Source organism: Crotalus tigris, unplaced genomic scaffold (genome assembly GCF_016545835.1).
Source record: "Crotalus tigris isolate CLP2741 ecotype Arizona unplaced genomic scaffold, ASM1654583v1 scf7180000024415.1033897, whole genome shotgun sequence".
Taxonomy (NCBI): domain Eukaryota; kingdom Metazoa; phylum Chordata; class Lepidosauria; order Squamata; family Viperidae; genus Crotalus; species Crotalus tigris.
The window spans coordinates 738,099-762,375 of record NW_024100581.1 but is presented as its reverse complement, the minus strand read 5'-3'; the positions used below and the strand labels follow the sequence as shown (position 1 = coordinate 762,375).

Sequence of the window (24,277 nt, the reverse complement as noted above, 5' to 3'; positions counted from 1 at the left end):
GGTTCTAAACAGTTTGAAAATGGCTTCAAAAACTCCTCGGAATTTCCGCTCTTCCTAAAGGCTCAATTTCTACTCTTGTAACACAGATTGTACAGCAAACCAAGCCTAAGTCTCCCCCACCTTCTCCCCCACCGCTGGCATTTACACTTAAAGATATACAGGATGCTTTGGGAAAAACAGCACGACAGATTAAAGAAAAGATGGCAGAGCTTTTTGAAGACAAAAATAGGGAGATGAGGGAGAATATAGTGCTTGCACTTCAAGGGTTAGCAGCCCATATAGAGCGTCTAGATGAGCATGTGGATGATGTGGTGGAAAATGCTGAAAGATTAAAAGATAAGAGTTGGTAAAGTTGAAAATAAGGTTGATATAACACAGGATGAAATTACTATGTCACAATATAGAGACATGGAATTTGCTTTGCGAATAAGAGGGCTGAAGGAGAATTTGCAAGAGAATCTGAGGGAGGAAATAGCAGCAGATTTAGCTTCCATTTTGGGATGTGAACCTGAAGAAATTTTGAGAGAGATAGATAAAATTTTTAAGGTTAATTCATGGATTGCGAGGCAGAGAAATTTACCAAGAGATGTGGTTATTTATTTTTCCAGAAGATCACTTCGTAATGAAATTATACAGGCTTTTTATAAGCAGAGATTTCAAATTGCAGCTCAAGATGTTATACTTTTAAAAGAAATACCTCCAAAAATTCTTAGAAAAAGAAAGGACTTTGCTTTTTTGTCTGAGGAGCTTAAAAAATGACAGGTCCAGTTCAGATGGGAGTTACCTGTTGGAATAGTGGTGAATTATGCTGGGACATGTTATAGACTTAATACAATTTTAAAAGCGAGAGATTTTTATACCTCTGTCCTGAAGGCAGACTCACCACCATTTCCACGACCTAAGAGAATTGAAGAAAAGCTGGAAGAACAGCTGGTTGAAGGTGCAGTGTCATTAGTTGTAGGAGATTTGTAGGCTGAATCTATGCAACAGTGTTTGGAGACAAAAGATGATCCAAAGGAGCAGAGAATGACTCGTGCAGCTCATAGACGTAAAGAAAAAGAACAGCAGAAAGTGGATGTTGGATCTACAACACACTCGACTACTTCAGAGCCTGTGGGAGAGACAAGACTGAAGAGATCATCGACAGCTGATCTTCAAGCAGTGTTCCAGAGGCTTCAGGCCACTAAAGATGGCAAAGTTTCTGACATGGAATGTTAATGGTCTGAATTCACCACAGAAAAGAAAGAAAGTATTTCACTATTTCAAACAACATAAGAATGATGTTGTATGTTTGCAAGAGACTCATATTACTTCAAAGGATTTGATTAACTCCCGGTTGGGATTACATTTTATAGCCTCTGCTCCGGAAAAAAGGGGGGTGTAGTTATCTACATGAGGAAAGATTTATCAGCGAAATTAATTGATTCTGATCCACAAGGAAGATATGTTATTATTGATCTATTATTATATGGTAAGAGATTTCTTATCATTGGACTTAAAAAAACAGTTTTTTAAGTTGATACATCAGAAACTAATTCAACTGGATTATAAATCTGTTATTATGATGGGTGATTGGAATGGAGTTATAGATGCAAGTAAGGACAAAAAAAGATTTTCTAAATCTTCCAATCATGCTAAATTACCTAAATTTTTTTTGATTTGAAGGATGATTTGGAACTCAGAGATATTTGGAGAGAACAGAACATGGAGGACAGAGATTTTACTTTTTTTTGGGACAGGCATCAATCATTTTCTAGAATTGATTTTTTTAATTACTACTGATCTCTTTTCTAGGATCAAAAATGTCAAGATTTTTCCTAGGACATTGTCGGATCACAGTCCTGTATGGTTGGAGTTATTTGCTGAAGAAAGGAATAGAAGATCTTGGAAGTTGAATGAGAACTTATTTAGATATGAGGGGATTTCGCAGAAATGTAGAGAATATTTGAAGGAATTTTTTGTTTTGAATATGCATAAGGGTACCTCAATGGCTATGGTATTGGATGCTAGCAAAGCTTATATGAGAGGGGTTTTGATCCAGATGAATAATGCGCATAGGCGCAAACAGGCGAAAAAACGTGAAGAGTTGGAAGAAGAGATCAAAGTGAAAGAGAAAGCTTTTATTTTGAATCCATTGGATAATAGGTTAAAGGTTTCTATAAATATGCTTAAGGAGCAATTTAACATGTTAATGGCTGATCAGACTGCAATTAATTTAAGTTACATGGAACATAATACATTTTGTAATGCAAATAAGCCTGGTAGGTGGTTGGCTTATCAATTATGGAAGAAACAGAAATCAAGGATTATAGAGAAAGTAGATTATAAAGGTAAAGAGGTTTATCAACAAAATTTGATTAAAAGGAGTTTTTTAGATTTTTATTCAAAGTTATATGCTAGTGAAAGCACACAAGTTTCAGATATAGAAAAGTATCTACAGGCAGCACATTTTCCTAGACTTTCAAATGATCAACAAGATGAGATGAATTGTTTAATTACTTCTGAGGAAATTATTTGGGCGATTAAACAGTTAAAGGTTGGTAAGGCTCCTGGTACAGATGGATTAACAGCAATCTGTTATAAAATGTTATCTGAAGAAATGATAGAACCATTAAAGGAACTTTTTAATAGTATTTTGTTGGGAGCAGAGGTACCTCCGTCTTGGAGAAGGGCTTTTATATCGTTGATCCCAAAGGAGGATCAAGATCTTACCCAGCCTAAGAATTATAGACCTCTATCTCTTTTGAATACAGATTATAATTTTTTTTCGAAAATATTGGCAAATAAATTAATGCATGTTTTGAAGCAATTGATCCATAGTGATCAATCTGGATTTATAATTGGGAAATATGTGAAATATAATGTAAGACAAATTGTTAACCTAATTGAGTATTTGGACAAGAACAATCAAATCCCTGTGGCTTTGATATTTTTGGATGCTGAAAAAGCTTTTGAGCAGTTAAATTGGCAATTTTTATTGAGAGTTGTAGAGAAAATGAATTTTGGGGATAAATTTTTGTATGCTCTTAAGGCTATATATCAACAACAATTGGCACAAATTATAATTAATGGGGGATTAACAGAAGCATTTAAAATTGAAAAGGGTACAAGACAAGGATGTCCATTATCCCCATTGTTATTTGTTTTAACAATGAAGATTTTACTTATTAAAATTCGTGAATCACTACAATAAAGGGAATAAAAATAAATAAGAATGATTATAGGTTGAGAGCTTTTGCCGATGATTTGGTTGTGACGTTATCTCAACCGACAGATTCGGTAAGGGATTTGGTGGAAATCATAACCCAGTATGGGAAAGTCTCTGGTTTTAAGATAAATAACAATAAGACTAAAATACTACCGAAAAATATGTCTATGAAGGAAAAGGATATGTTAGCTAAATTAACAGGTTTTGAAATAGTGAAAAAGGTTAAATATTTGGGAGTATATATTACAGCTTCTAATGTTAAATTGTACAAAAATAATTATGAGACATTATGGGTAAAAGTGCAAAAGGATTTAAATGATTGGAAAAAACTACAGTTATCTTTGCTGGGGAGAATCTCAGCAGTTAAAATGAATGTTCTTCCAAAGTTTCTTTTTTTGTTTCAAATGATACCTATCTTGAAAAAAGATGCCAACTTGGAGGAATGGCAGAAGGGTATTAACAAGTTTATTTGGGCAGGGAAAAAACCAAGAGTTAAGTTTAAGATTATACAAGATGCACGGGAAAGAGGAGGACTTAAGGCGCCTAATATAAAATTGTATTATGATTCAGTGGCTTTAACATTGATTAGTGATTGGCTTAACTTAACAAATAAAAATCTACTCCTTCTTGAGGGATGGGATTTATTATATGGATGGCATGCATATTTAATTTATAATAAAAAAGTAGATCAGGTTTTTAAATCTCATTTTTTAAGAAACGCTTTATTACCTGTCTGGAAGAAGTATTATTATAAGTTAAACTATAAAATTCCAATTTGGAGGATTCCTGGACACGCAATAGAGGGAGTATCTAGGGGTGTGAATTTGGATAGGATTTCTTATAAGGAATTACTTAGTTTGGTAGGGAAGGATTGGCAATTAAAATCTTTAGCTGAATTGAAGCAAGAAAATATTGTACACTCTTGGTTTCAGTATAATCAATTGTTAGTTAGGTGGAGTTTAGATCAAAAGGTTGGTATTACTTTAGGGGATGTGAATTTGGTAAAACAGATTAAAGATCAAACTCGAGCCCATATAAAGAGAATTTATAATGTTTTAATAGAATTGGATTCTGAAACGGAGTTAGTTAAAGACTGTATGGTAAAATGGGCTCAAAATTTCAAGAGCCGATTCTATTGGACACATGGGAGACAATTTCGGTTAGAAATGTAAAATTTACTCAAGCTCAAAATTTAAGAGAAAATTTTTATAAAATGTTTTATAGGTGGCATTTGGATCCTCAAAAGCTGTTCTGTATGTATCCTAATTTACAGCCCAAATGTTGGAGATGTGGAAGCTTAGATGCAATTTATTTTCATATTTGGTGGACTTGTAGAAATATAAAAGCTTTTTGGATTAAGATTTGGTGGAACATTCAAATGATTTTTAAGAGAAAGATAAAGTTTACGCCACGATTATTTTTGTTAGGTGTTATTGTAGATTTTGATGTTAAAGAAATTAATTTGATGTTGAATCTTATAACAGCTGCAAGATTATTGGTGGGGCAATATTGGAAGAAAGATTCTTTGCCTACTATGGAAGAATGGATACTCAAGGTGTCTAATTTAGCAGAAATGGCAAAAATTTCCGCTTATTTGAAGGACTATTCACAAGAAAGATATATCTCGGTTTGGAGAAGATGGATAGATTATATTCAGAATAAATATGAGACTAAAAAGTATTATCTAGCTTATGAGTAAATTTTCGATTATTATTAATAGTTTAATATGGTAGAATTTATATTAGTTTTAGTATTATGGTTTAATTATATTATTATTTTTGTATTTAATTTGTTAATATTTATTTTGAAAAGGAGTTAAAGTATGTTATGGATTTGATTGTTTGTATAGTTGGGTAATGTTAGTTAGATTATTATTGTTTATTTGTAACCCTTTAATCAGCTCTGGGAAGTGGGGGAGGGGTGGGAGGGGTGGGAGGGATTTGGGATATATATTGTATAAAATCTTTAAAACTTTTAATAAAAAAAACAATTAATAATGTTGGGAATTTTAATATTGATAATTGGAATGATGGTTTGTTGTTGTATGCAGCTTGGACCGATGATGATGAGTTGTAAAGATTGCTTGGTTGGATGGAAAATGAAAGATGAGAGTGAAGAGGTTGGAAAAATGTTGAGATAATTTGAGAAATATGACTGTAAAATCAATATTGATTGTGAAAAGAAAAAGGAAGGATTTGTGGGGAAAAGAGCTTATTGTTTTTACAGAACTGTGAGAAGACATGCTAGCCTGTGAAGCAAATACATTGTATATATTTTAATCTCATGAGCCTAGCTTGAAGCTTGATAATTGTATCTAGGAAGGTCTCCGCTAGCTGAAAATTGGTCTTAACCAGAATTTACTGATATGATAGTAAGTTTAGAGGCCACCCCTAGGACCGTGGTGGTGAACCTAAGGCACGCATGCCACAGGCAGCACGCAGAGCTGCCTCTGTTTGCACATGCGCCATTGCCACAGATAGAGGGATGCCAAGCCGAGCTGCTCCTCTCCCCCTCTCCACGCATGCGGAGTCTGGGAATAACTGAGAGATCTGGGTAGGGTGAGGTTATAAAGAAGCAACTTTGGGCAGGAGCAGCATTTGGTGCAGACAGCGAGTGAGTACGAGCTGACATTGGTAGGTTTCAGTGGCTGCTGATCGGAGCCCATCAAATGGCTGGCCACGCAGGGGAGGAAGAGAACTAGGGGCAGCCTGGTGTCTGAAGCTGCCTCAGCTGATTGTTGGCCTCAGCAGGCCCCAACGAGGGAGCATTCAGTCACCAGCTGCCCAGCCTCGTGGGGTGGTGACAATAATGGCGGCAGCAATAGTTGGCAGGGGGGATTGGGTTCTGCCCCTTTTACCTCGTCCAGGGGCCAGGGAGAAGTTACCTGCCCAGCCTCGTGCACAGCGGCGGCAGCCCAGGCAGGCTCTGGTAAGTCAGGCAGGGCTGAGGAACCAGCCAGCCAGTCAGCGAGAGCAGGGTTGGATGGGGGGATCAGGATCTGGTCCCTTTTACCTTGTCCAGGGGCCGGGGAGAAGTTGCCTGCCCAGCCTCATGCACGGGCAGGCTCTGGTAAGCCAGGCAGGGTTGAGGAGCCAGCCAGCCAATCAGCGAGAGCAGGGTTGGATGGGGAGGGGGGATCGGGATCTGGCCCCTTTTACCTCATCCAGGTGCCGGGGAGAAGTTAGCTGCCCAGCCTCGTGCACGGCAGTGATGGCAGAGGTGGTGGCAGCCTGGGCAGGCTCCGATTAAACCAGGCAGGGCCAAGCAGGGCCGAGCACTTCCCCACCTGCATCCAGGATGCTGTCTCGCAGGTGCTGAAGGCTACGACTGGATCCTGGTGCCCATGCTGGTGTGGGACCATAGGGCGCTGAAGGCCAAGCCGCATGTCAAGCAGCCCATGAATGCCTTCATGGTCTGGGCACAGGTGGCATGCAGGAAGCTGGCCGACCAGTACCCACACCTGCACCACGCTGAGCAAAGTAAGATGCTGGGCAAGTTCTGATGGTGAGTGGGCTTACATGGAGCCCAGGCAGGGAAGGGCAGCGGCGGCAGCCACGGGAGGTGGGGCAGTGGCTGACCTTGGTCGGTCTGTTTCCCCTGAGGTCGACCCTCTTCCCAGGCTTGTGATTCAGTGTGTGATGCAAACAACGACTGTGGCAGCTGACCACCTGCACTCTTTTGCCTCAAACACCATGGCTCCACTTGCCTGGCAGGTTGGGGGCACACTTGCACAAGGGGATGCACGTAGGGCTTCTGCCTCGCTTTCCGTGCCATGCTGGGACTAGGTTGGAATGGGTGCAGAGCCTCCTTGCCGCTTCTTCCCCTGCAGACATTGGGAGCACCCACCCCACCTACCCCTCGTCCCGGGACAGCTGCTGCCATCCCACACTCTCCAGCCCGTCAATGGCCAGCCAGGCATGCAGGCCTCGGGCAAATGGAGGCTGGAGGGGAGCAAGAGCCACAGCTGCCCAGCTCCTCCACATGAGGACACGTGTGAGGACAGGCGCCACCCGGCTTGGTAAGCCACAGTCTGCCCGGAGAAGGAGAAGGAGGATGGAGGAGGAGGGCTGGCTGGGGATAGGCGCAGCACTGCCCATGGGGGGAATCTGACTAGCCCCAGCCTGGAAGAGGGGACAGGGTGAGGGAGCCTGAAGGGAGGCATCCCGGCATGCTCAGCTGGCCAGCAACGGGCTGGAGAGCACTGGATGGTGGCAGCTGCCCCGGGTTGAGTGTTAGGTAGGTTGGGCACTTCTGACATCTGTGGGGGAAGAAGCAGCGAGGAGGTGCCGCACCCAGCCCAGCTCTGGCATGGGAAGCAAAGCAGTAGCCCCATGTGGCCCATGTGCAAGTATGCCCCCGTCCTGCCAGGCAAGCTAAGTGGCGAGGAGGCTCTGTGCTCAGCCCGGTCCACTGCCCCACCTGCCAGAGATCCCCTGGATCTCATCCAACCCTGCCCAGCCCCCACAGGCATCCCTCCCCAGGAGCACCATCGAGCTGGCCATGCCCACCCTGGCCATGCCCACCTAGTCTGCCATGACCAACATAGCCACACCCACCCAGCGGGCCACACCCACCCAGCAGGCCATGCCCACCCAGCACCCAGCGATACATAAGTGGGTTTTGGGTTGCAGTTTGGGCACTCAGTGTCTAAGAGGTTAGCCACCACTGGTGTAGGGTTTTCACAAACCCAAAATGTTCCACCACTTTTGAATTGTGGCACGTCTGCATAATCCTTAATCTTTGATTAGCTGGCACATACAGTTTTCCATCTACCCACACCAGTCCATCCTGCATGGAGCAGAGGGTTTTGTGGCTGCAGAACCATTTGTCTGTTTCCAAGGCTTTTTAAAATTCAGCTGCAATAACATTGTCTATGGATGTTTTCCCTTTCAGCTGTTGTCTAGTGATTATTATTTCTGCCCTGGAGTTGTTGTATTGTGGCATTCTTGGTAGAGTATCAGCCAAGAAGTTTTTTTCCCCTGGTATACCTGGTATACCTACTGTGCAGGGTGAAGTTAAAGCAGTGGAAGTATGAGCCCATCTTGCTTGCTTTGGAGATAATTTCCTGGGGTTTTTCGCAACTTCCAGGTTTTTGTGATCAGTCTAGACCTGGAATGAGATTTTGCTACCAAGAAGTGCCTCCATGTAAGGAGAGCCCATCTAACTGCAAAAGCCTCCTTTTCCTGCACTGCCCACCGTTGCTCTATTTTGGCACCTTCCGTGATGTGTAGGCACACAGTTGCAGGTTTTCTTCCTTATTCTCTTGCAACTGCACAACCCCCACCGCTACATCACTGGCATCCATTTGGATAACAAAAGCTTTTCCTGGGTCTAGGTGTTTCACCACTGGCTCAGCAAAAAACAGTCTTTTAAGTTTTTTAATACCACCTGGCATTCCATAGTTAGTCCATTTCAAGGATTGGCTGGGTTTTGGTTTATCCCCCCCCCCCATCATTTTTAGCAAGTTGGTGATTGGGAGGGCTATTTGAGTAAATGAAGGGATAAATTGCTGGTAAAAATTGGCAAATCCCAGGAAGCTTTGCAGCTGTTTCCTGGTTCAGGGAGGTGCCCATTCCAGTACCACCTGCACCTTCTCCAGGTCCATTTTGATCCCTTCATAAGAGATTCAATATCCCAGGTAATCATTTTTTTTTTGTGAAACTCACATTTGGATAACTTGGCATACAGTTTGGCTGCATGGAGTTAAGCACCCCCCAATTTTACATGCTCTGCTTTAATTTCAGTGTAGATAAGGATATCATTAAGATACACTAGAACCCCTTTGTACAAATGCTCATGGAGCATCTTGTTTATCAGCTGCATAAACATGGCAGGTCTCCTTGCAGACCAAAAGGGAGTACTTTGAACTGAAATCAGCCTAGTGGGCAGTTGAAAGTTGTTTTCCATTCATCTCCTTCTTTGATTCTGATGTGGTAATAAGCTTCCCACAAGTCTAGCTTTGAAAAAATTCTTCCCTTGGCTAAGAGGGCTAACATGTCCTTTTTGAGGGGAAGGGGGTACATATTCTCCACACAGAATGCGTTCAACCCATGATAATCAATGCAGAGACAAAGAGAGCCATCTTTCTTCTCTCGGAACAAAACAGGGACTGCCATCCTAGGTCAGGCTGGCTGGATGAACCCCCAGGCCAGGTTTTTATTGATGAAGGCATGTAGTTTGTCTAGCTCCCTAGGGGTCATTGAGTAAAGTTTAGGCTTTGGTAATTTAGCTCCAGAGACAATCTCAATGGTGCAGTTGGTGAGTCAGTGAGAATGGAGTGGAGTGGAGTGGAGTGGAGTGGAGTGGAGTGGAGTGGAGTGGAGTGGAGTGGAATGGAATGGAATGGAATGGAATGGAATGGAATAGAATAGAATAGAATAGAATAGAATAGAATAGAATAGAATAGAATAGAATAGAATAGAATAGACCTTGGAGGTCTTCTAATCCAGCTCCCCTCCCCACTCAAGCAGGAGAACCTGCACCCTCTCAGATAAGTCCAGTCTCTTCCTAAAAACCTCCAGTGATGGAGCACCCATGATTTCTTTTTTTATTGAAAAGTTTTATAAAAATTACAGTATACACCCCAAAACCCACCCACCCTAAAAAAAACCCTCTCCCTCCTCCACTTCCCAGAACTGAGTACAGGGTTACAAATATAATAATCAAACTCTAACTAACATTAACCAACTATATAAATAACCAAGTCCATAATGCGCTTTAACTCCCCTTTAACATAAGTATAAACAAATTAAAAATAAACATAATAATATAAACGAGTCAATATTATTAAACAATACAATATCCAAATTGTTAAACAATACTAATACTAAAAATAATAATAAAACTAATAAAAATTCAACTGTAATAAACTATTAATAATAATAATACTCTAAAATTTACTCATAAACTAAATGGAACATTTTAGTCCCATATTTATTCTGAATATAATCTATCCATTTTCTTCAGACCGAAATGTATCTTTCTTGTGAATGATCCTTCAAGTAAGCAGAAATTTTCGCCATTTCTGCTAAATTTGACACTTTAAACGTCCATTCTTCTATACTAGGCAAGCAATCCTTCTTCCAATATTGCCCTACCAATAACCTTGCAGCTCTTATCAAATTCAACATCAAATTAATTTCTTTAGCATCACAATCTACAATAATACCCAATAAAAATAATTGTGGGGTAAACTTTATCTTTCTCCTAAAAATCTTTTGAATGTTCCACCAAATCTTAATCCAAAAAGCTTTTATATTTCTACAAGTCCACCAGATATGAAAATAAGTAGCATCCAAGCTACCACATCTCCAACATTTGGGCTGTAAATTGGGATATATACAAGACAACTTTTTAGGATCCAGATGCCATCTATAAAACATTTTGTAAAAATTTTCTCTTAAATTTTGGGACTGGGTAAATTTTACATTTCTAACCCAAATTACCTCCCATGTATCCAATGGAATCGGTTCTTGAATATTTTGGGCCCATTTTACCATACAATCTTTAACTAAATCCATTTCCGAATCCAATTCTATTAAAGCATTATAAATTCTCTTTATATGCGTTCGATTTTGATCTTTAATCCGTTTTACCAAATTCTCATCCATTAAGGTAATACCAAACTTTTGATCTAACTTCCACCTAACCAACAGTTGATTATACTGAAACCAAGACTGTACAATATTTTCTTGCTTTAACTCAACTAACGGTTTTAATTGCCAATCATTCCCTACCAATCTAAGTAATTCCTTATAAGAAATCCTATCCAAATTCACACCCATAGATACCCCCTCTATCACGTGTCCAGGAATCCCCCAGATTGGTATTTTATAATTTAACCTATAATAATACCTGTTTCAGACACGCAATAAAGCACTTCTTTTTTTTTATTAAAAGTTTTAGAAATTTTTTACAGTATATAACCCAAATTCCTCCCCCCTCCCCCCCACAATAAAGCACTTCTTAAAATATGAGATTTTTTTTTAATTTTTATTAAATAACAAAAAAAGAAAAAGTTTAAAAATATTGAATATGGTAAATCAGACTTCACCAACATCTCAGTTCATTCCTATTCATAATTAATTAAACTCTATACAAAAACATCACTCTAAACTCAATCTTAACTTATCTCATCACAATGACCTCCAAATTTTTTCCCCCACCATTTATAAAATTTATTCCATATTTGGTAAAAATCCATAACCTCCTGATTTTTGAGTCTTTTAGTTAACCTATCTAATTCTGCGCAATGCATAATTTTATAAATTAAAATTTCCTCACTAGGTACAGCTGAATTTTTCCAATTCTGAGCGAATACTATTCTTGCCACTGTAACCACATGAATAAATAAATACATATCCTCTTTACTAACATTTTCTTCAACAATTCCTAACAAAAATGTCTCAGGCTTATATTGAATATTTTGTATGCTCATTTCTGTTACCCATTTCCAAACCATACGCCAATACCCCTGTGTTTCCTTACATGACCACCACACATGAAAAAAGTGCCCCTTTGTTTTTTACATTTCCAACATAAGGCTGAGTATCCTTTATACATTTTGGCTAGTCTTGCTGGAGGGAGATGCCATCTATAAATCATCTTATACGAATTTTCTTTATAGGATGATGCCAATGTAATTTTATTGTTTCGCATCCATATCTGTTGCCATTGATCCAAATTAATATTATGTCCTAAATCCATCGCCCATGTCACCATTGTTTCTTTAACTTGTTCTTCAAATAACCTATGTTCCAATAAATGTTTATAAATATTCTTTATTTGTTTTTTCTTTGGGCCAAGCAAAATTTTATCTAGTCTCATATCTTGTCTATAAATACCCCAATCATGTTTATCTTTCGAATATCTTGCTTGGATCTGGAGATAAGACCACCACTCTGTCTCTATTCCTTGTTGTCTTAACTCATGTCTAGATTTTAAAAGACCCTCTTCCATCAAAATATCTTTGTATCTAATAACCTTATTTTTCCTAAGCAAGTTGGGGTGTATAACTGCTTCCGATGGAGAAAACCAAATTGGGATCTTTGTATAGTATTGTGATTTAACTGCATTCCAACTTTTAATTAACCCTTGCCGCACTTTGTGCTTTAAAAAATATTGATAGTTTCTACTTTGCTCCTTTCACATACGAGCATGCCATCCCTGTTGAAGATCAAAACCCTCTAGCTGTATATAAATTTTTTACAGTATATAACCCAAATCCCTCCCACCCCACCCCCCGCAATAAACCACTTCTTAAAATATGAGATTTAAAAGCCTGGTCAACTTTTTTGTTATAAATTAAATTAAGTATGCCACCCATATAATAAATCCCATCCTTCAAGGTGAAGTATACTTTTATTTGTTAAATTAAGCCAATCACTAACCAGTGTTAAAACCCATGATTTCTGAAGGCAAGCTGTTCCACTGGTTAATTGTCCTCATTGTCAGGAACTTTTTCCTTAATTCCAGGTTGCTTCTTTCTTTGATCAGTTTCCAACCATTGTTTCTTGTCCTGCCCTCTGGTGCTTTGGAGAATAATTTGACCCCCTCTTCTTTGTGGCAGCCTCTCAAATACTGGAACACTGCTATCATGTCACTCCTATTTCTTCTTTTCTTTAGACTAGCCAAACCCAAGTCCTGCAGCTGTTCTTCATATGTTTTAGTCTCCAGGCCTTGGATCATCTTAGTTGCTCTTCTCTGAACTTTTTCCAAGGTCTCAACATCTTTTTTTGAGGGGGGAGTTCACTAAATACATCTTTCAAGTCATGGTATTATTTTGGTATGTCTAGTATTTGTTCTCCCCTCGCAATTGCTGCCATTTACTGCATTTACCTACAGGGAGGGGTGTGATGCTCAGCACCCGGGGCTTTTTCCTTCCCTGGGAATTTTAAGAGCTTCTTCCTCCAGTCCATCCATTGGTTCCACTTCTTTAGCCAGGCCAAGACTAGGATGAGAGGTCTTTCCATCCCTGTGGCTACTATGAAACTTAAAGTCTCTGTGTGGGTTTCCATTTTCAACACCAAGGGCACAATGGCAAAAGTAGCTGGGATGCCTCCTGTGACTGACCTGTCTAGCTGGCAGAAGATGATGGGGTTTTTAACCTTCTCAATTGGCTCCAAGGGCATTTCCCCTTCTCTAATTTCCCCCTTCCTAATTCCCATGTGAATACATCAAAGCAAAAGTAGAAACAAATGCTAGCAATACAGAGACATCTTCAATCCACATCCATTCATGCTCCCCCTCCCCTTTCTTATGGCAGCATTCCTGACAGTGTGTACCTAACAGCTAATCAACCTTAGCTAGCATTTCTTCAATCCTTTTGTGCTATGCCACAGTCCACAATTCTAAAGTAGAAAATTAGAATGTAATTTGTATTACATGTGTGCACACCAGATCAAAACACTAGTGCTCTTATTATTTTCTCACAAGGAACAATCTGCAAACTTCCCAACTTCCCAATCCCCTTACCACACTGAAATATACAGAATGGTCTCTCAAAGCATCCAAAATATCAGTGTTCCCAACTGTCTTGAAGTCAGTGGGATAGGTGCCATAATCTATTGGTCAGCTTGCTTAAAGGCATTGAGTATCATTAACCTATGTGGAAGGGGAGAGTTTTAGTTGTAATCCTTGCCTAGGCTCCAGCACAAAATATCAAAGGACTATATACAATTAGTTTGCCAATTTCCCATACCCTGACATCTTTCCATCACTTTACATAGTCTCAGTGAGACATAACTGGGTAGAAAGCAGACAGAAGAAAGAGAAAATAGAGATGAATTAACACTAATAAGTCCACGCAGATCTAGTTTTTTAATATGTATTTTAAGAACTATGGCTTTTTTAAAAAAATAAGGAAATTATGAACTACTTTGGCTTGAAAGTACTGGGTTACAAAGGTGCAAAACCAAGGAAATTTGCTTTGGACAATCAAACTAGTTTAGCCAATTTCTTCTATAGACTAGGAAGCTAACATTTTATTGTTAGAGTAGATTGGGGGAAAACAGAAAAGGAATGGAAATAAAGAACCTGCCAATAGTGATTTTCAAGCCATTTTAAAAGTTTATTGTAAAAAGTGCTTTGGCTCTCAGTGTCTATCCTTCACCTAAGAAGGTTTTTTTCCATTGAGGATTCCTTGCCAGAGGATAAATACCAACTTCTAGGTGTTTCAGAGGCCTCATTTGCTTAAAAATTAAGTTCAGATTTCATAAACCTATAGGTGAGCACTAAGGTGGACAGGGAAGACAACTCAGTTCCATAAATATTAGAGATCAAAAGTCCAAAGGGGCAGCACATTTCAAGAACGGAACAGGTATTTCTTTATAGTTGTAATTGTAATACAGTGGTATCTTAGTGGCTCTGCCTTTGTAAGCTATCAATTCTAAATAATCAGTGCTAGTAATAGTCTCGTTACATGTATAATTATTCAATGAAATGTTTAACTTGATAATATTTATATATTATAAATTTTTTATATATATTGTTATATATTTATATATTAAATATATATCAAATAATATATATGATTACTTAATAAACACTTAACTTTTGAGCTGAGTTTGGACTCTGATTTTAGATAATGACTTTGCTGAGCACCTAGCTGTTGTACAAACCTTGGTGAAAGTTGCTGGTTTTCCACATTTGTGACAGTGAGACTCTATAGGGTTTGATAGACTACTGCTATTTCACTAATGTTATATGGCTATTCAATTAAAAATTGGCAGAAAACCTCAGGGTTATAGATTTACCACTATGATTTGAAATATTCGAATGGTATAGGCAGACACCTACAGATATATCTTGGTTGCTTCAACAGGGAAGAATTGTTATAGAGACACAAATACAGTAGATCAATAAATCATTGGAAGATGCTCTTTAATATAAATAAATAAATTTCCCCTACCTTTCACATCAACTGAATATGGCAGTGATTCCATGGAAGAAAGAGTACAAAGGATTTCTAATCATAACAATTAATTTTATTTAAATAATGATTCTCATGGTAGTTACATTGAGCACATTATCCAAAATATCTTTATACTTCTTCATGGTCAGCATTTTTTCAATGCATGTCAGAACAACTAATTGCAGCAGATCCCAGGATTAGGAGAGTCAATATACAAATGGAATATTGGGATAAGATTTAAGAAGTGTCGTGGCATAGCAAAAGCATTTATTCTTTGGTAGAGGAGAAAGATTCAATAGTTCCAGCTAAAAAGAACAACCAAAATGTTTTCCTTAACAGCATTTAATTTATCAGATAGATACACCAATTTCACCACTTCTACAAGTTCAAGGAATTGTATATGACAAATACCCATTCCATCTTAATATCAAATTCTTTAGCTATCTGGGGAATGTCACAGCCAAAAAGGAATTTATTCTAAGTCCAAAGACAATGTTTTAACAATTTAATGTCAATATTACAGAGACAGAAGATTCTGAATATGTGTGGAGATTGCATATATAAATATTTCCTACAACATGGCAAGAACACAAGCCTATTGGCATGCAACATTAATTTATCTTATTTCCTCTTCATTTTTCTATCTCTCCCTGCTTAAAGCTCTAAGTACTACTCATTGTTGCACAAACATATTTTACTAAGGAAATCATACCCTGCTTTTCTTACAATATGAGATTTAGTCATGTTTTCACTTTATAGCCAAAAACAGATACTGTAACATATTTTGAACTTGAAAAATCAGCCTTAATAAACAAAATGTGTACTGGCCTACTTTAAAAAAAGATTATTCAACCTTTTGTAACATTCCTTGAGACAATCTTACTACCATTTAACTCTGAATATGCTAGATCAAAGACTGGTGCAGATAATTCTGAATCCCTCAGGACACAGAAGGAACACACACATACACACACACACACACACACACACACACACACATTGTATTTCTTACTGAAAAAGACAATTGTTCCTGCTATTCAGTTATTTCAAGAGCCAGCTTCCTTTAAAATCTGAGACAGGTAGTGAATGATTCTACTTGGAATCATTTACATGTTAAAGACCTTTGAAACTACTTTGAAAAAAGAACAATTGCAAAGTCATTTTTGTTTTTGTGGCAAAACAATCTCTTATTCATCAGAAACAGAGTCTTTATTGCGTGCATCTTACCACTCTTCCCTTACTTGATCGATTTCAAAAAACGTTAATACTTACTAATGCTATCTGATAGAAGTAAAGGAAAGATCTTCAAAATTTAATATTGAAAGAAATTTAAAATTGAATTTGCTGCAGTGGAAACTTAGTGCCTGGACAAACAAACTTACCAAAAACTATAATGGCTGGGAAACAGGAAAGGATAGCATAAAGGCAAAATGTAAGATAAATACATAAGCAAAAATTAGCTGGGTTTTAGAGTGGGAAAGGATGAAGACAAGCTATAAAAACATCTGTAAGAGGAAATGGCTAGCCAGGAAAACTTAACTAAACTGAAAAAACAGGAAAGAACCTATTGTTCTAAGGGGCCCAGAACTCAAAACCAACAATTGAATATGTCTACTATTTTATATTATTAATGTACACATGATTTATGATTTAGTATGTAACAGGAAATATGTACGAGGCAGTTGGAAAGAGTGTAACCTCATAGTACCTCAACCAGTGGGGAAAGAGGAGGGATGTGGCAGCCCGGACAGGGTTGTATAGAGAAGGGAATATTTTGGGTTGAAACTTGGGAGACAACCAAGCTTTGATAGCCTCTCTCCCTGCTTATTGCAATAAATGAAACAAAAGGCCTTCACTGTGTTTTGGCTGGTTATTGATCAGGCGAGCTTGTCTCTGGTCATGAAGGAAAGTAGCCAGGAGCACATAACACTATCCATTTGCACTGAACTATTGTTTTACATTTTAAATATATTTAATAATTGAGATGGAATTTGTTCACAGGTTACAGTTAAAACAGTCATTTACTTGACAGAAAAAGAGGTGAGTTGACTATTAATAGTTATTAAGTCTTAACTGAGAATTTGCACCGTTGCTTACTCAGCTAATTAAAATGAAATCACTATTATTTGGGAACTTACGTTATGTTAGCAGTTTTGTTACAGAATGAAATGTTGCGAAAAAAGTATACATATAAAAAAAAGACTTTCTGTAGGAACGGGCTGATGTAAGTTACCTTTTTTAACCAGTTCAACTGTAAAACAGAGTTACAACCAGCTGACAGCAGTTAAAAGGGGTGTTGGTCTTACCTGAACGCATGACGATGGAGAATCCACCAATTGGTTAACTTTGTCTTCTGCTCTCAGATTAGTCATCCAATTTTCCTCCGCCTCTCCTCCTGGGACCTCCCTGCCCCAGTCTCGACGAGGCGAAAGCTAGTTGGCTATGTTTTCTTGCGTTGACTCCATCTTCTCCCCTCACAGGACCTGACTGGCCTCAAGGGTGGGAGTGGATTCTCCATTGTCACGCTGAGAAAAGGCATTCAGTTAAGACCAACGCCCCTTCTCCAGCGTGACGAGTTGAGAATCCACCAACGGGACATACCAAAGCCTCACTGTCCTTGTGGGTGGGATGCTGTCCCACTCTCTGATACTATGCACTGGAGTACTCTCCTGCCAAAGGAAGCTTCCGCAGATGCGAATCTGTCTAATTTGTAGTGTCTTATAAAAGGGGAAGGCGATGTCCACATCGCTGCTCTACATATTTCTTCAACCGAAGCCTGAGTTTCCCATGCTGCTGAGGTTGCAGCACTGTGCATGGAATGTGCAGTGATTCATCTGGGGACTGTCAAGGACTGTCCCTATATGCCTCCGCTATATACCTTTTAATCCATCTACCGATTGTGGATGCAGTGACCCTCCGACCTCTTGTGTGAGAGTGGAAGGAGATAAACAGTGCTTCTGATCTACAGAAGGGTGCCGTTCGCTTGATATACTGCTTTAAAACTCTGTGAACATCTAAGGTGTATCACTTGCGCTCCAGTTCATGGGACGGTTCGGGGCAAAAGTTTGGTAGCACCACCTCCTGTGCTCTGTGGAATAGGGAATTGACCTTTGGAATAAAGGAGGGGTCCAAATATAACACCACCCTGTCTGTGTGGAAGGTACAAAGGTCCTTCCTCACTGACAGGGCTGCTAGTTCTGAGATGCATCTTGCTGAGGTAACAGCGACTAAGAAGGCGACCTTAAGGGTCAGGTACTGTAGGTCACAGGTCCTGGCAGGCTCAAATGGAGCTAAGGTTATGACCTGTAGGACCTCATGTAGATCCCAGGAAGGGTATCTGTGTACCACAGGTGGCCTACTGTTAGATGTGTCCTTTACGAAGGATCGCACCATTGGGTGTCTGGCTAAAGTTTCACAATTGCCATAGGTAAGAATGGTTGATAGGGCAGCCACCTGTCTACAAATTGTGTTGGGTGCTAACCCCCTATCCAGGCCTTCCACTAGGTAGTCTAAGATATCTGGGATAGAGATGTTGCATGGGTCTAGTTGTTGCCTGTTGCACCAACCACAATAATTTTTCCAAGTGGAATCATAGATCCTGTTAGTTGTAGGCCTTCTAGAGGCCTGGAGAGTCTTAATGACTCTTTGTGAGAAGTTGTCTCTCTCTAGGAGACTCCGCTCAAGCGCCAGGTGGTCAATTGGAGCCACTATGGGTCTGGATGTAGCAGGGATCCCTGGTTGAGGGAAATTTGGTCGTGTGGAATCCTCCATGGTGGAGATGTAGATAGGTTTATGAGATCGGCAAACCACAGCCGTCTTGGCCAGTGCGGTGCAATGAGTATTACCTCTGCTTGCTCCTGCAATATCTTCCTGGTTGCTTGTATCAAAGGAAGAGGTAGATTGCTTGTATCAAAGGAAGAGGTAGGTTGCTTGTATCAAAGGAAGAGGTAGGAATGCATACAGCACTCCTTTCGGCCACTGGCCTCAAAGTGCATCTGCTCTCTCTGCTCCTAGTATCGGAAAACTAGAGAAGAACCTCGGAATCTGAGTGTTCTTTGGACTGGCAAACAGATCCATCACTGGATGGCCGAATCTCTCTGCTGCCTCTCTGAAGAGAGCAGAGTGCAGGCTCCACTCTGAGTGGTCTATCGTTGTCCTGCTCAGGGAGTCTGCCTGGTGATTGGCTTCTCCTGAGATGTGCTCGACCTTGATAGAGGCTAGGTTGTTTTCTGCCCAGGTTCCCAGCGCTTGTGCTTTGCTCATGAGGGCCCTGGATCACGTGCCTCCTTGTCGGTTGACATGTGCTTTGGCCGTCACTTTGTCTGTGAGTATGAGCACATGTCAATGCGCCACTGTGCTGTGGAAGTGACAAAGAGCCAGGTATATGGCTCTGAGTTCTAGTCAATTTATGTTGCGTTTAGGTCTTTCTTTGACCACTGACCCTGTGCTAGCTGTGATTGCAGGTGCGCTCCCCAGCTGAATAGGCTGGCATCTGTTGTAAAGGTGGCTTGGTTGACTTCCCTGAACAAGTGTCCCTTCCCCATCGCTGGGGAGGACCACCACTGGAGTGACCTCAGGACCTTTAGTGGCACCTGCACTCTTTGGTTTGAGGAGCCTATTCCCACTCTTTGAAACGGAAGTAGGAACCACTGAGCTCTCTGGAGTGTAGCCTTGCCCAAGATATGATTGCGCGGCATGACACCATCTTTCCTAGCAACTGTGAGAGTGTAGCCAGCGTTGAGGACCATTTTCTTCGGATGAGCCTGACCAGAGTTTGAATGCTGCATTGACGGTCCTGAGAAAGATGGACCATGCACTTTTGTGTGTCTATGACTGCTCCCAGATGAAGAAGACGGTTTGAGGGAACAGTCTGACTCTTCTGAAAGTTTACTGAGAACCCGTGGTTTTGAAGGGTTTTCAGAGTCAGTGCCAGGTCTGACTGTGCTGACTGGGCCGATGAGGGTTGGATGAGAATATCGTCCAGATAGCATTGGATGCGCACCGGAATTGTTCTCAAGTGCGCGGCGATTATTGCCAATACCTTTGTGAACACCCTGGGAGCTGAAGAAAGTCCAAAAGGTAGGGCCCTGTATTGGAAGTGTTGACCTGTGTGGTAGAACCTGAGGAACTTCCGGTGATCTGGAATGTGAAGGTAGGCCTTCGTCAGATCTATGGACATCAGAAGGACCCCCTACTTGATGCTTGCTAATATCTAGCGAAGGGTTTGCATTTTGAATTTTTTGAACTCCAGGTGTCTGTTCAGACTCTTTAGGTCTAGTGTTGCTCTCCACCACCACCCCGAATTCTTTGGGAATATGAATAGGATGGAATAGAATCCTTGTCCCCACTGATCTCTTTCTACCAGTTCTAGAGCCTGAATGTTCAGGAGGTGTTGGATGGCCTCCTTGGTGAGGTTCTTCTTGATCAGATCTTTTGGAGATGGGCAAGGAATGAACCGGTTTGGGGGTGTTGAGAGGAATTCTAGGGATAGGCCAAATCTGATGGTATTTAGGACCCAGAGGTCCGTGGTGGTGGCTTGCCATTTGGGGGCAAACAGGGCTAGCCGGCCACCAGTGGAGGGGCTCCTGGGCCGTCACTTGGATCTGCGGTAGGGACGCCCCCCGGCTCCTCGAAAGGGCCGCCTTGCTTGGGCCTATTGTCTGAACCTGTCCCTGTTATTGTTTCTCTCACCTTGACAGTCCAGTCTGGGCTGATAGGGATGGGAAAAGGTCCCCTGATCCATGCCTGCATCAGGTCGGAAAGCCAGTCTGCGGGAATAGGAGGGAGCTCTCCTCTCCGTCCTCTTTGTCAGGTGGGCCAGGATCTTGCGTTTATCCTTATTTTCTTTTTTTATTAAAAGTTTTAAAGATTTTACACAATATATATCCCAAATCCCTCCCCCTCCCCCACTTCCCAAAGCTGATTAAAGGGTTACAAATAAACAATAATAATCTAACTAACATTACCCAACTATACAAACAATTAACTCCTTTTCAAAATAAATATTAACAAATTAAATACAAAAATAATAATATAATTAAACCATAATACTAAAACTAATATAAATTCTACCATATTAAACTATTAATAATAATCGAAAATTTACTCATAAGCTAGATAATACTTTTTAGTCTCATATTTATTCTGAATATAATCTATCCATCTTCTCCAAACCGAGATATATCTTTCTTGTGAATAGTCCTTCAAATAAGCAGAAATTTTTGCCATTTCTGCTAAATTAGACACCTTGAGTATCCATTCTTCCATAGTAGGCAAAGAATCTTTCTTCCAATATTGCCCCACCAATAATCTTGCAGCTGTTATAAGATTCAACATCAAATTAATTTCTTTAACATCAAAATCTACAATAACACCTAACAAAAATAATCGTGGCGTAAACTTTATCTTTCTCTTAAAAGTCTTTTGAATGTTCCACCAAATCTTAATCCAAAAAGCTTTTATATTTCTACAAGTCCACCAAATATGAAAATAAATTGCATCTAAGCTTCCACATCTCCAACATTTGGGCTGTAAATTAGGATACATACAGAACAGCTTTTGAGGATCCAAATGCCACCTATAAAACATTTTATAAAAATTTTCTCTTAAATTTTGAGCTTGAGTAAATTTTACATTTCTAACCGAAATTGTCTCCCATGTGTCCAATAGAATCGGCTCTTGAATATTTTGAGCCCATTTTACCATACAGTCTTTAACTAACTCCGTTTCAGAATCCAATTCTATTAAAACATTATAAATTCTCTTTATATGGGCTCGAGTTTGATCTTTAATCTGTTTTACCAAATTCACATCCCCTAAAGTAATACCAACCTTTTGATCTAAACTCCACCTAACTAACAATTGATTATACTGAAACCAAGAGTGTACAATATTTTCTTGCTTCAATTCAGCTAAAGATTTTAATTGCCAATCCTTCCCTACCAAACTAAGTAATTCCTTATAAGAAATCCTATCCAAATTCACACCCCTAGATACTCCCTCTATTGCGTGTCCAGGAATCCTCCAAATTGGAATTTTATAGTTTAACTTATAATAATACTTCTTCCAGACAGGTAATAAAGCGTTTCTTAAAATATGAGATTTAAAAACCTGATCTACTTTTTTATTATAAATTAAATATGCATGCCATCCATATAATAAATCCCATCCCTCAAGAAGGAGTAGATTTTTATTTGTTAAGTTAAGCCAATCACTAATCAATGTTAAAGCCACCACATCATAATAAAATTTTAAATTAGGTGCCTTAAGTCCTCCTCTTTCCTGTGCATCTTGTATAATCTTAAACTTAACTCTTGGTTTTTTTCCTGCCCAAATAAACGTGTTAATACCCTTCTGCCATTCCTCCAAGTTGGCATCTTTTTTCAAAATAGGTATCATTTGAAACAAAAAAAGAAACTTTGGAAGAACATTCATTTTAACCACTGAGATTCTCCCCAGCAAAGATAACTCTAGTTTTTTTCCAATTATTTAAATCCTTTTGCACTTTTACCCATAATGTCTCATAATTATTTTTGTACAATTTAACATTAGAAGCTGTAATGTATATTCCCAAATATTTAACCTTTTTCACTATTTCAAAACCTGTTAATTTAGCTAACATCCTTTTCCTTCATAGACATATTTTTCGGTAGTATTTTAGTCTTATTGTTATTTATCTTAAAACCAGAGACTTTCCCATACTGGGTTATGATTTCCACCAAATCCCTTACCGAATCTGTCAGTTGAAATAACGTCACAACCAAATCATCGGCAAAAGCTCTCAACCTATAATCATTCTTATTTATTTTTATTCCCTTTATTGTAGTGATTCACGAATTTTAATAAGTAAAATCTCCATTGTTAAAGCAAATAACAATGGTGATAAAGGACATCCCTGTCTTGTACCCTTTTCAATTTTAAATGCTTCTGTTAATCCCCCATTAATTATAATTTGTGCCGATTGTTGTTGATATATAGCCTTAAGAGCATACAAAAATTTATCCCCAAAATTCATTTTCTCTACAACTCTCAATAAAAATTGCCAATTTAACTGCTCAAAAGCTTTTTCAGCATCCAAAAATATCAAAGCCGCAGGGATTTGATTGTTCTTGTCCAAATACTCAATTAGGTTAACAATTTGTCTTACATTATATTTTACATATTTCCCAATTATAAATCCAGATTGATCACTATGGATCAATTGCTTCAAAACATGCATTAATTTATTTGCCAATATTTTCGAAAAAATTTTATAATCTGTATTCAAAAGAGATAGAGGTCTATAATTCTTAGGCTGGGTAAGATCTTGATCCTCCTTTGGGATCAACGATATAAAAGCCCTTCTCCAAGACGGAGGTATCTCTGCTCCCAACAAAATACTATTAAAAAATTCCTTTAATGGTTCTATCATTTCTTCAGATAACATTTTATAACAGATTGCTGTTAATCCATCTGTACCAGGAGCCTTACCAACCTTTAACTGTTTAATCGCCCAAATAATTTCCTCAGAAGTAATTAAACAATTCATCTCAACTTGTTGATCATTTGAAAATCTAGGAAAATGTGCTGCCTGTAGATACTTTTCTATATCTGAAACTTGTTTGCTTTCACTAGCATATAACTTTGAATAAAAATCTAAAAAACTCCTTTTAATCAAATTTTTTTGATAAACCTCTTTACCTTTATAATCTACTTTCTCTATAATCCTTGATTTCTGTTTCTTCCATAATTGATAAGCCAACCACCTACCAGGCTTATTTGCATTACAAAATGTATTATGTTCCATGTAACTTAAATTAATTGCAGTCTGATCAGCCATTAACATGTTAAATTGCTCCTTAAGCATATTTATAGAAACCTTTAACCTATTATCCAATGGATTCAAAATGAAAGCCTTCTCTTTCACTTTGATCTCTTTTTCCAACTCTTCACGTTTTTTCGCCTGTTTGCGCGTATGCGCATTATTCATATGGATCAAAACCCCTCTCATATAAGCTTTGCTAGCATCCCAAACCATAGCCATTGAGGTACCCTTATGCATATTCAAAACAAAAAATTCCTTCAAATATTCTCTACATTTCTACGAAATCCCTTCATATCTAAATAAGTTCTCATTCAACCTCCAAGATCTTCTATTCCCTTCTTCAGCAAATAACTCC

General features: G+C 39.1%; 1 protein-coding gene across 6 annotated transcripts in view; it reads left to right on the top strand.

Annotated features, from left to right (window-relative positions):
- The window catches only part of ANOS1 (anosmin 1), a 395,256-nt gene that overhangs the window by 22,254 nt on the left and 348,725 nt on the right, over window positions 1-24,277 (top strand). The gene's annotated exons all lie outside the window — the stretch shown is intronic.